Source organism: Ornithodoros turicata, chromosome 9 (assembly GCF_037126465.1).
Source record: "Ornithodoros turicata isolate Travis chromosome 9, ASM3712646v1, whole genome shotgun sequence".
Taxonomy (NCBI): Eukaryota; Metazoa; Arthropoda; class Arachnida; order Ixodida; family Argasidae; genus Ornithodoros; species Ornithodoros turicata.
The window spans coordinates 21,441,110-21,453,615 of NC_088209.1; positions in this window are offsets into that span (position 1 = coordinate 21,441,110).

Here is a 12,506-nt window from a genome sequence, read left to right on the forward strand (position 1 = left end):
ACCAATGCACACAGAAAGCACAGTAACAAACACGAATTAAAAAAGTGCCAGCCAGCCAGAGCAATCTAACGACAGGTAAACAGACAGCGGAGAGTGGATGAAGCAAGTACCGCGCACTTACCATGCATTACACTGCAAATTAACAGAGCTCAATGCTCGATCAGAACACATATTAACCAACCAATGCACACAGGTAGCACAGTGACAAGTACACATTTAAAAAGTGCCAGCCAGGCAGAGCAATCTAACGACAGGTAAACACACAGCTAAGAGTGGATCAAGCAAGTAGCGCACACTTACCATATGCAACACACTGCAAACTAACAGAACTCAACGCTCGATTAGCACATATAATAACCAACCAATGCACACAGAAAGCACAGTAACAAACATGCATTAAAAAAGTGCCAGCCAGCCAGTACAATCTAACGACAGGTAGACAGACAGCTGAGAGTGGATGAAGCAATTACCACACACTTACCATATGCACCACACAGCAAACTAACAGAACTCAACGCTCGATTAGCGCACATGTTAGCCAATCAAGGCACACAGGAAGCACAGTGACAAGTACACATTTAAAAAGTGCCAGCCAGGCAGAGCAATCTAACGACAGGTAAACACACAGCTAAGAGTGGATCAAGCAAGTAGCGCACACTTACCATATGCACCACACTGCAAATTAACAAAGCTCGACGCTCGATTACAACATATAATAACCAACCAATACACACAGGTAGCACACTAACAAATACGCATTAAAAAAGTGCCAGCCAGCCAGTACAATCTAACGACAGGTAGACAGACAGCTGAGAGTGGATGAAGCAAGTACCACACACTTACCATATGCACCACACAGCAAACAAACAGAACTAAAACGCTCGATTAGCGCACATCTTAGCCAATCAAGACACACAGGAAGCACAGTGACAAGTACACATTTAAAAAGTGCCAGCCAGGCAGAGCAATCTAACGACAGGTAAACACACAGCTGAGAGTGGATCAAGCAAGTAGCGCACACTTACCATATGCACCACACTGCAAATTAACAGAGTTCGGCGCTCGATTAGAACATATAATAACCAACCAATACACACAGGTAGCACACTAACAAATACGCATTAAAAAAGTGCCAGCCAGCCAGTACAATCTAACGACAGGTAGACAGACAGCTGAGAGTGGATGAAGCAAGTACCACACACTTACCATATGCACCACACAGCAAACAAACAGAACTCAACGCTCGATTAGCGCACATGTTAGCCAATCAAGGCACACAGGAAGCACAGTGACAAGTACACATTTAAAAAGTGCCAGCCAGGCAGAGCAATCTAACGACACGTAAACACACAGCTGAGAGTGGATCAAGCAAGTAGCGCACACTTACCATATGCAACACACTGCAAACTAACAGAGCTCGACGCTCGATTAGAACATATAATAGCCAACCAATGCACACAGAAAGCACAGTAACAAACACGAATTAAAAAAGTGCCAGCCAGCCAGAGCAATCTAACGACAGGTAAACACACAGCTGAGAGTGGATCAAGCAAGTAGCGCACACTTACCATATGCACCACACTGCAAATTAACAGAGATCGACGCTCGATTACAACATATAATAACCAAACAATACACACAGGTAGCACACTAACAAATACGCATTAAAAAAGTGCCAGCCAGCCAGTACAATCTGACGACAGGTAGACAGACAGCTGAGAGTCGATGAAGCAAGTACCACACACTTACCATATGCACCACACAGCAAACAAACAGAACTCAACGCTCGATTAGCGCACATGTTAGCCAATCAAGGCACACAGGAAGCACAGTGACAAGTACACATTTAAAAAGTGCCAGCCAGGCAGAGCAATCTAACGACAGGTAAACACACAGCTGAGAGTGGATCAAGCAAGTAGCGCACACTTACCATATGCAACACACTGCAAACTAACAGAGCTCGACGCTCGATTAGAACATATAATAACCAACCAATGCACACAGAAAGCACAGTAACAAACACGAATTAAAAACGTGCCAGCCAGCCAGAGCAATCTAACGACAGGTAAACACACAGCTGAGAGTGGATCAAGCAAGTAGCGCACACTTACCATATGCACCACACTGCAAATTAACAGAGCTCGACGCTCGATTAGAACACAGAATAACCAACCAATACACACAGGTAGCACACTAACAAATACGCATTAAAAAAGTGCCAGCCAGCCAGTACAATCTAACGACAGGTAGACAGACAGCTGAGAGTGGATGAAGCAAGTAGCGCACACTTACCATATGCACCACACTGCAAATTAACAGAGCTCGACGCTCGATTAGAACATATAATAACCAACCAATGCACACAGAAAGCACAGTAACAAACACGAATTAAAAAAGTGCCAGCCAGCCAGAGCAATCTAACGACAGGTAAACAGACAGCGGAGAGTGGATGAAGCAAGTACCGCGCACTTACCATGCATTACACTGCAAATTAACAGAGCTCAACGCTCGATCAGAACACAAAATAACCAACCAATGCACACAGGTAGCACAGTGACAAGTACACATTTAAAAAGTGCCAGCCAGGCAGAGCAATCTAACGACAGGTAAACACACAGCTAAGAGTGGATTAAGCAAGTAGCGCACACTTACCATATGCACCATACTGCAAACTAACAAAACTCAACGCTCGATTAGCACATATAATAACCAACCAATGCACACAGAAAGCACAGTAACAAACATGCGTTAAAAAAGTGCCAGCCAGGCAGAGCATGCAATCTAACGACAGGTAAACACACAGCTAAGAGTGGATCAAGCAAGTAGCGCACACTTACCATATGCAACACACTGCAAACTAACAAAACTCAACGCTCGATTAGCACATATAATAACCAACCAATGCACACAGAAAGCACAGTGACAAGTACACATTTAAAAAGTGCCAGCCAGGCAGAGCAATCTAACGACAGGTAAACACACAGCTGAGAGTGGATCAAGCAAGTAGCGCACACTTACCATATGCAACACACTGCAAACTAACAAAACTCAACGCTCGATTAGCACATATAATAACCAACCAATGCACACAGAAAGCACAGTGACAAGTACACATTTAAAAAGTGCCAGCCAGGCAGAGCAATCTAACGACAGGTAAACACACAGCTGAGAGTGGATCAAGCAAGTAGCGCACACTTACCATATGCAACACACTGCAAACTAACAAAACTCAACGCTCGATTAGCACATATAATGACCAACCAATGCACACAGAAAGCACAGTGACAAGTACACATTTAAAAAGTGCCAGCCAGGCAGAGCAATCTAACGACAGGTAAACACACAGCTGAGAGTGGATCAAGCAAGTAGCGCACACTTACCATATGCAACACACTGCAAATTAACAGAGCTCAACGCTCGATCAGCACACATAATAACCAACCAATGCACACAGGTAGCACAGTGAAAAGTACACATTTAAAAAGTGCCAGCCAGGCAGAGCAATCTAACGACAGGTAAACACACAGCTAAGAGTGGATCAAGCAAGTAGCGCACACTTACCATATGCACCACACTGCAAATTAACAGAGCTCGACGCTCGATTAGAACATATAATAACCAACCAATACACACAGGTAGCACACTAACAAATACGCATTAAAAAAGTGCCAGCCAGCCAGAGCAATCTAACGACAGGTAAACAGACAGCGGAGAGTGGATGAAGCAAGTACCGCGCACTTACCATGCATTACACTGCAAATTAACAGAGCTCAACGCTCGATCAGAACACAAAATAACCAACCAATGCACACAGGTAGCACAGTGACAAGTACACATTTAAAAAGTGCCAGCCAGGCAGAGCAATCTAACGACAGGTAAACACACAGCTAAGAGTGGATTAAGCAAGTAGCGCACACTTACCATATGCACCATACTGCAAACTAACAAAACTCAACGCTCGATTAGCACATATAATAACCAACCAATGCACACAGAAAGCACAGTAACAAACATGCGTTAAAAAAGTGCCAGCCAGGCAGAGCATGCAATCTAACGACAGGTAAACACACAGCTAAGAGTGGATCAAGCAAGTAGCGCACACTTACCATATGCAACACACTGCAAACTAACAAAACTCAACGCTCGATTAGCACATATAATAACCAACCAATGCACACAGAAAGCACAGTGACAAGTACACATTTAAAAAGTGCCAGCCAGGCAGAGCAATCTAACGACAGGTAAACACACAGCTGAGAGTGGATCAAGCAAGTAGCGCACACTTACCATATGCAACACACTGCAAACTAACAAAACTCAACGCTCGATTAGCACATATAATAACCAACCAATGCACACAGAAAGCACAGTGACAAGTACACATTTAAAAAGTGCCAGCCAGGCAGAGCAATCTAACGACAGGTAAACACACAGCTGAGAGTGGATCAAGCAAGTAGCGCACACTTACCATATGCAACACACTGCAAACTAACAAAACTCAACGCTCGATTAGCACATATAATGACCAACCAATGCACACAGAAAGCACAGTGACAAGTACACATTTAAAAAGTGCCAGCCAGGCAGAGCAATCTAACGACAGGTAAACACACAGCTGAGAGTGGATCAAGCAAGTAGCGCACACTTACCATATGCAACACACTGCAAATTAACAGAGCTCAACGCTCGATCAGAACACATAATAACCAACCAATGCACACAGGTAGCACAGTGAAAAGTACACATTTAAAAAGTGCCAGCCAGGCAGAGCAATCTAACGACAGGTAAACACACAGCTAAGAGTGGATCAAGCAAGTAGCGCACACTTACCATATGCACCACACTGCAAATTAACAGAGCTCGACGCTCGATTAGAACATATAATAACCAACCAATACACACAGGTAGCACACTAACAAATACGCATTAAAAAGGTGCCAGCCAGCCAGTACAATCTAATGACAGGTAGACAGACAGCTGAGAGTGGATGAAGCAAGTACCACACACTTACCATATGCACCACACAGCAAACAAACAGAACTCAACGCTCGATTAGCGCACATGTTAGCCAATCAAGGCACACAGGAAGCACAGTGACAAGTACACATTTAAAAAGTGCCAGCCAGGCAGAGCAATCTAACGACAGGTAAACACACAGCTGAGAGTGGATCAAGCAAGTAGCGCACACTTACCATATGCACCACACTGCAAATTAACAGAGCTCGACGCTCGATTAGAACATATAATAACCAACCAATGCACACAGAAAGCACAGTAACAAACACGAATTAAAAAAGTGCCAGCCAGCCAGAGCAATCTAACGACAGGTAAACAGACAGCGGAGAGTGGATGAAGCAAGTACCGCGCACTTACCATGCATTACACTGCAAATTAACAGAGCTCAACGCTCGATCAGAACACATAATAACCAACCAATGCACACAGGTAGCACAGTGACAAGTACACATTTAAAAAGTGCCAGCCAGGCAGAGCAATCTAACGACAGGTAAACACACAGCTAAGAGTGGATTAAGCAAGTAGCGCACACTTACCATATGCAACACACTGCAAACTAACAAAACTCAACGCTCGATTAGCACATATAATAACCAACCAATGCACACAGAAAGCACAGTAACAAACATGCGTTAAAAAAGTGCCAGCCAGGCAGAGCATGCAATCTAACGACAGGTAAACACACAGCTGAGAGTGGATCAAGCAAGTAGCGCACACTTACCATATGCAACACACTGCAAACTAACAAAACTCAACGCTCGATTAGCACATATAATTACCAACCAATGCACACAGAAAGCACAGTAACAAACATGCGTTAAAAAAGTGCCAGCCAGGCAGAGCATGCAATCTAACGACAGGTAAACACACAGCTAAGAGTGGATCAAGCAAGTAGCGCACACTTACCATATGCAACACACTGCAAACTAACAAAACTCAACGCTCGATTAGCACATATAATAACCAACCAATGCACACAGAAAGCACAGTGACAAGTACACATTTAAAAAGTGCCAGCCAGGCAGAGCAATCTAACGACAGGTAAACACACAGCTGAGAGTGGATCAAGCAAGTAGCGCACACTTACCATATGCAACACACTGCAAACTAACAAAACTCAACGCTCGATTAGCACATATAATAACCAACCAATGCACACAGAAAGCACAGTGACAAGTACACATTTAAAAAGTGCCAGCCAGGCAGAGCAATCTAAGGACAGGTAAACACACAGCTGAGAGTGGGTCAAGCAAGTAGCGCACACTTACCATATGCAACACACTGCAAACTAACAAAACTCAACGCTCGATTAGCACATATAATAACCAACCAATGCACACAGAAAGCACAGTGACAAGTACACATTTAAAAAGTGCCAGCCAGGCAGAGCAATCTAACGACAGGTAAACACACAGCTGAGAGTGGATCAAGCAAGTAGCGCACACTTACCATATGCAACACACTGCAAATTAACAGAGCTCAACGCTCGATCAGAACACATAATAACCAACCAATGCACACAGGTAGCACAGTGAAAAGTACACATTTAAAAAGTGCCAGCCAGGCAGAGCAATCTAACGACAGGCAAACACACAGCTAAGAGTGGATCAAGCAAGTAGCGCACACTTACCATATGCAACACACTGCAAACTAACAAAACTCAACGCTCGATTAGCACATATAATAACCAACCAATGCACACAGAAAGCACAGTGACAAGTACACATTTAAAAAGTGCCAGCCAGGCAGAGCAATCTAACGACAGGTAAACACACAGCTGAGAGTGGATCAAGCAAGTAGCGCACACTTACCATATGCAACACACTGCAAACTAACAAAACTCAACGCTCGATTAGCACATATATTAACCAACCAATGCACACAGAAAGCACAGTGACAAGTACACATTTAAAAAGTGCCAGCCAGGCAGAGCAATCTAACGACAGGTAAACACACAGCTGAGAGTGGATCAAGCAAGTAGCGCACACTTACCATATGCACCACACTGCAAATTAACGGAGCTCAACGCTCGATCAGAACACATAATAACCAACCAATGCACACAGGTAGCACAGTGAAAAGTACACATTTAAAAAGTGCCAGCCAGGCAGAGCAATCTAAGGACAGGTAAACACACAGCTAAGAGTGGATCAAGCAAGTAGCGCACACTTACCATATGCACCACACTGCAAATTAACAGAGCTCAACGCTCGATCAGAACACATAATAACCAACCAATGCACACAGGTAGCACAGTGAAAAGTACACATTTAAAAAGTGCTAGCCAGGCAGAGCAATCTAAGGACAGGTAAACACACAGCTAAGAGTGGATCAAGCAAGTAGCGCACACTTACCATATGCACCACACTGCAAATTAACAGAGCTCAACGCTCGATCAGAACACATAATAACCAACCAATGCACACAGAAAGCACAGTAACAAACACGCATTAAAAAAGTGCCAGACAGCCAGAGCAATCTAACGACATGTAAACAGACAGCTGAGAGTGGATGAAGCAAGTACCGCACACTTACCATATGCACCACACTGCAAATTAACAGAGCTCAACGCTCGATTAGAACACATAATAACCAACCAATGCACACAGAAAGCACAGTAACAAACACGCATTAAAAAAGTGCCAGCCAGCCAGAGCAATCTAACGACATGTAAACAGACAGCTGAGAGTGGATGAAGCAAGTACCGCACGCTTACCATATGCACCACACTGCAAATTAACAGAGCTCAACGCTCGATTAGAACACATAATAACCAACCAATGCACACAGAAAGCACAGTAACAAACACGCATTAAAAAAGTGCCAGCCAGCCAGAGCAATCTAACGACATGTAAACAGACAGCTGAGAGTGGATGAAGCAAGTACCGCACACTTACCATATGCAGCACACTGCAAATTAACAGAGCTCAACGCTCGATTAGAACACATAATAACCAACCAATGCACACAGAAAGCACAGTAACAAACACGCATTAAAAAAGTGCCAGCCAGCCAGAGCAATCTAACGACATGTAAACAGACAGCTGAGAGTGGATGAAGCAAGTACCGCACACTTACCATATGCACCACACTGCAAATTAACAGAGCTCAACGCTCGATTAGAACACATAATAACCAACCAATGCACACAGAAAGCACAGTAACAAACACGCATTAAAAAAGTGCCAGCCAGCCAGAGCAATCTAACGACATGTAAACAGACAGCTGAGAGTGGATGAAGCAAGTACCGCACACTTACCATATGCACCACACTGCAAATTAACAGAGCTCAACGCTCGATTAGAACACATAATAACCAACTAATGCACACAGAAAGCACAGTAACAAACACGCATTAAAAAAGTGCCAGCCAGCCAGAGCAATCTAACGACATGTAAACAGACAGCTGAGAGTGGATGAAGCAAGTACCGCACACTTACCATATGCACCACACTGCAAATTAACAGAGCTCAACGCTCGATCAGAACACATAATAACCAACCAATGCACACAGAAAGCACAGTAACAAACACGCATTAAAAAAGTGCCAGCCAGCCAGAGCAATCTAACGACATGTAAACAGACAGCTGAGAGTGGATGAAGCAAGTACCGCACACTTACCATATGCAGCACACTGCAAATTAACAGAGCTCAACGCTCGATTAGAACACATAATAACCAACCAATGCACACAGAAAGCACAGTAACAAACACGCATTAAAAAAGTGCCAGCCAGCCAGAGCAATCTAACGACATGGAAACAGACAGCTGAGAGTGGATGAAGCAAGTACCGCACACTTACCATATGCACCACACTGCAAATTAACAGAGCTCAACGCTCGATTAGAACACATAATAACCAACCAATGCACACAGAAAGCACAGTAACAAACACGCATTAAAAAAGTGCCAGCCAGCCAGAGCAATCTAACGACATGTAAACAGACAGCTGAGAGTGGATGAAGCAAGTACCGCACACTTACCATATGCACCACACTGCAAATTAACAGAGCTCAACGCTCGATTAGAACACATAATAACCAACTAATGCACACAGAAAGCACAGTAACAAACACGCATTAAAAAAGTGCCAGCCAGCCAGAGCAATCTAACGACATGTAAACAGACAGCTGAGAGTGGATGAAGCAAGTACCGCACACTTACCATATGCACCACACTGCAAATTAACAGAGCTCAACGCTCGATTAGAACACATAATAACCAACCAATGCACACAGAAAGCACAGTAACAAACACGCATTAAAAAAGTGCCAGCCAGCCAGAGCAATCTAACGACATGTAAACAGACAGCTGAGAGTGGATGAAGCAAGTACCGCACACTTACCATATGCACCACACTGCAAATTAACAGAGCTCAACGCTCGATTAGAACACATAATAACCAACCAATGCACACAGAAAGCACAGTAACAAACACGCATTAAAAAAGTGCCAGCCAGCCAGAGCAATCTAACGACAGGTAAACAGACAGCTGAGAGTGGATGAAGCAAGTACCGCACACTTACCATATGCACCACACTGCAAATTAACAGAGCTCAACGCTCGATTAGAACACATAATAACCAACCAATGCACACAGAAAGCACAGTAACAAACACGCATTAAAAAAGTGCCAGCCAGCCAGAGCAATCTAACGACATGTAAACAGACAGCTGAGAGTGGATGAAGCAAGTACCGCACACTTACCATATGCACCACACTGCAAATTAACAGAGCTCAACGCTCGATTAGAACACATAATAACCAACTAATGCACACAGAAAGCACAGTAACAAACACGCATTAAAAAAGTGCCAGCCAGCCAGAGCAATCTAACGACATGTAAACAGACAGCTGAGAGTGGATGAAGCAAGTACCGCACACTTACCATATGCACCACACTGCAAATTAACAGAGCTCAACGCTCGATTAGAACACATAATAACCAACCAATGCACACAGAAAGCACAGTAACAAACACGCATTAAAAAAGTGCCAGCCAGCCAGAGCAATCTAACGACATGTAAACAGACAGCTGAGAGTGGATGAAGCAAGTACCGCACACTTACCATATGCACCACACTGCAAATTAACAGAGCTCAACGCTCGATTAGAACACATAATAACCAACCAATGCACACAGAAAGCACAGTAACAAACACGCATTAAAAAAGTGCCAGCCAGCCAGAGCAATCTAACGACAGGTAAACAGACAGCTGAGAGTGGATGAAGCAAGTACCGCACACTTACCATATGCTCCACACTGCATATTAACAGAGCTCAACGCCTGATCTGCACACATGATAGCCAACCAATACACACATGTAGCACAGTAACAAACACGCATTAAAAAAGTGCCAGCCAGCCACAGCAATCTAACGACATGTAAACAGACAGCTGAGAGTGGATGAAGCAAGTACCGCACACTTACCATATGCACCACACTGCAAATTAACAGAGCTCAACGCTCGATTAGAACACATAATAACCAACCAATGCACACAGAAAGCACAGTAACAAACACGCATTAAAAAGGTGCCAGCCAGCCAGAGCAATCTAACGACAGGTAAACAGACAGCTGAGAGTGGATGAAGCAAGTACCGCACACTTACCATATGCTCCACACTGCATATTAACAGAGCTCAACGCCTGATCTGCACACATGATAGCCAACCAATACACACATGTAGCACAGTAACAAACACGCATTAAAAAAGTGCCAGCCAGCCAGAGCAATCTAACGACAGGATAAAAGACAGCTGAGAGTGGATGAAGCAACGAGCGCATCGCTGGATTTGCACACGTGATAGCCAACCAAGGCACGAAGGATCGGGGAAATAGTGGGAGTAGATAATATTTTGCATTGTGACTAACCAAACAACAACAACAATAGATGCCGACGATGAGATGGGGTGTTTCACCGCGGCGGTGCGGTATCCTACCTTTTTGCACGTGGAACATTATATGAAGATGACGAATGAAAACACGAGAACAAATTAAAGCGCACTTAAAGCAGGAAAAGAAGAAGAACAAGAAAGAAGAAAAACACCTTCTTTCATCAACACCTAAAGCAGCATTAAAGCAACCTAGTAGACTGCGGGAAGTTTATGAACAGGTGAAGAACCCGACGACGGAGTACAGGATCTTCATAGAGGCCAATGAGTGCAGCTAAGTTGAGTTGTCTCTTGCTGATACGAGCGAGCCCATCATACAGTATCCGCCTTCGCGAGCCGTAGAGTGCACATTCCATAAGAATGTACTGGGTGTTCGCCATGACACCGCAGGTGGAGCAGGGGCTTGTGTCACAGCACACGATCACACATCTGAAATATGGGGTGAAAGCCACACTGAGGCGGAGTCTACGCAGGAGGGAGGTAAAATGGCGTAATAAACGGGAGGGAAAGCAAACGACAAATTTTTACCCAACGACAATACATAGCCGAGGAACAAATGAGCTTGCGAAGGAGCCGCTGGGAGTCAGGTACAAACGGCAAGGTCTTTTATAACAGTGCCTTAGGTTATGCCAAAAGTACCGGTAGGCTGTTCAATATTGTTTCTTTCTGTTCTCTCTTTTCTTCTTTTTTCTTTTTTTTTTGATTCCGTGTTAGCGCCTCGCAGCAACTGTGGCTATGAGCGACGTACAGATGTGGACAGATGGAGAGAGGACAGCAGGAAGGAGTTCGCGAAAATTGTACTCGGGAATAAGGTGACACTGTCCCTGGAATAGAATGCTAAGAAACACCTCTTTATTTATTCTGAATCGCATACTTTGTGTGGTGCTGAAGCCAGCACTGCTGGGACGTACCCAAATCGAATCGTGAAGGCTTCGCGTTTAGAAATTTCTTTGAAAGTCACGCAACGGGGCCTGATGGCGGCCGAAGTCCACCTGGATACCGGAAGGCAAACAGCCGTTATCCATCATTTCTTTTGCATGCGTGGCATACCAGTTCGCGAATTGTTCCCGAATTTTTTTCAACAAAGAATTATCCCCCTTTCAACATCGCGTTCTTGGCGGAAACGACATGGAGACACGTTGCAAAAGTAAGGACCTCGCCAATCATGAAATCAAGTACACGCGATAAATGGTATGCGCGCTAAAAGAAAATAGGTTTACATTATGCGGAGTGCGTCTGTGAAGTATACGCGGCAATGTGATACGTGCTGAAGACCAACTAATGTAAAAAGTATTACGTCGTTGGTCCACAGTGAAGCGACAATCATACAGGAATATCTGAAATAAGTGAGTTAAACAGCAAAAACATTTCGTTCCTGGAACTCACCTGTCATGAGCCGCAGGCACTCCAAAGAGCGGAACGTGTCGTCTGCGTTGGTACTGCCGTCTGCGAAGCCCGTCGTCTGCGGCAAGATCCGTTTTCATTTCTGCAAGGGTAAACGTCAAATGGCCCTTAGACAGACACCACAGCCTACTTTATATTTACCCAAGAATAAAAATATTCTATTCTACACTGCTACTCTCAAAAGGTACCTTA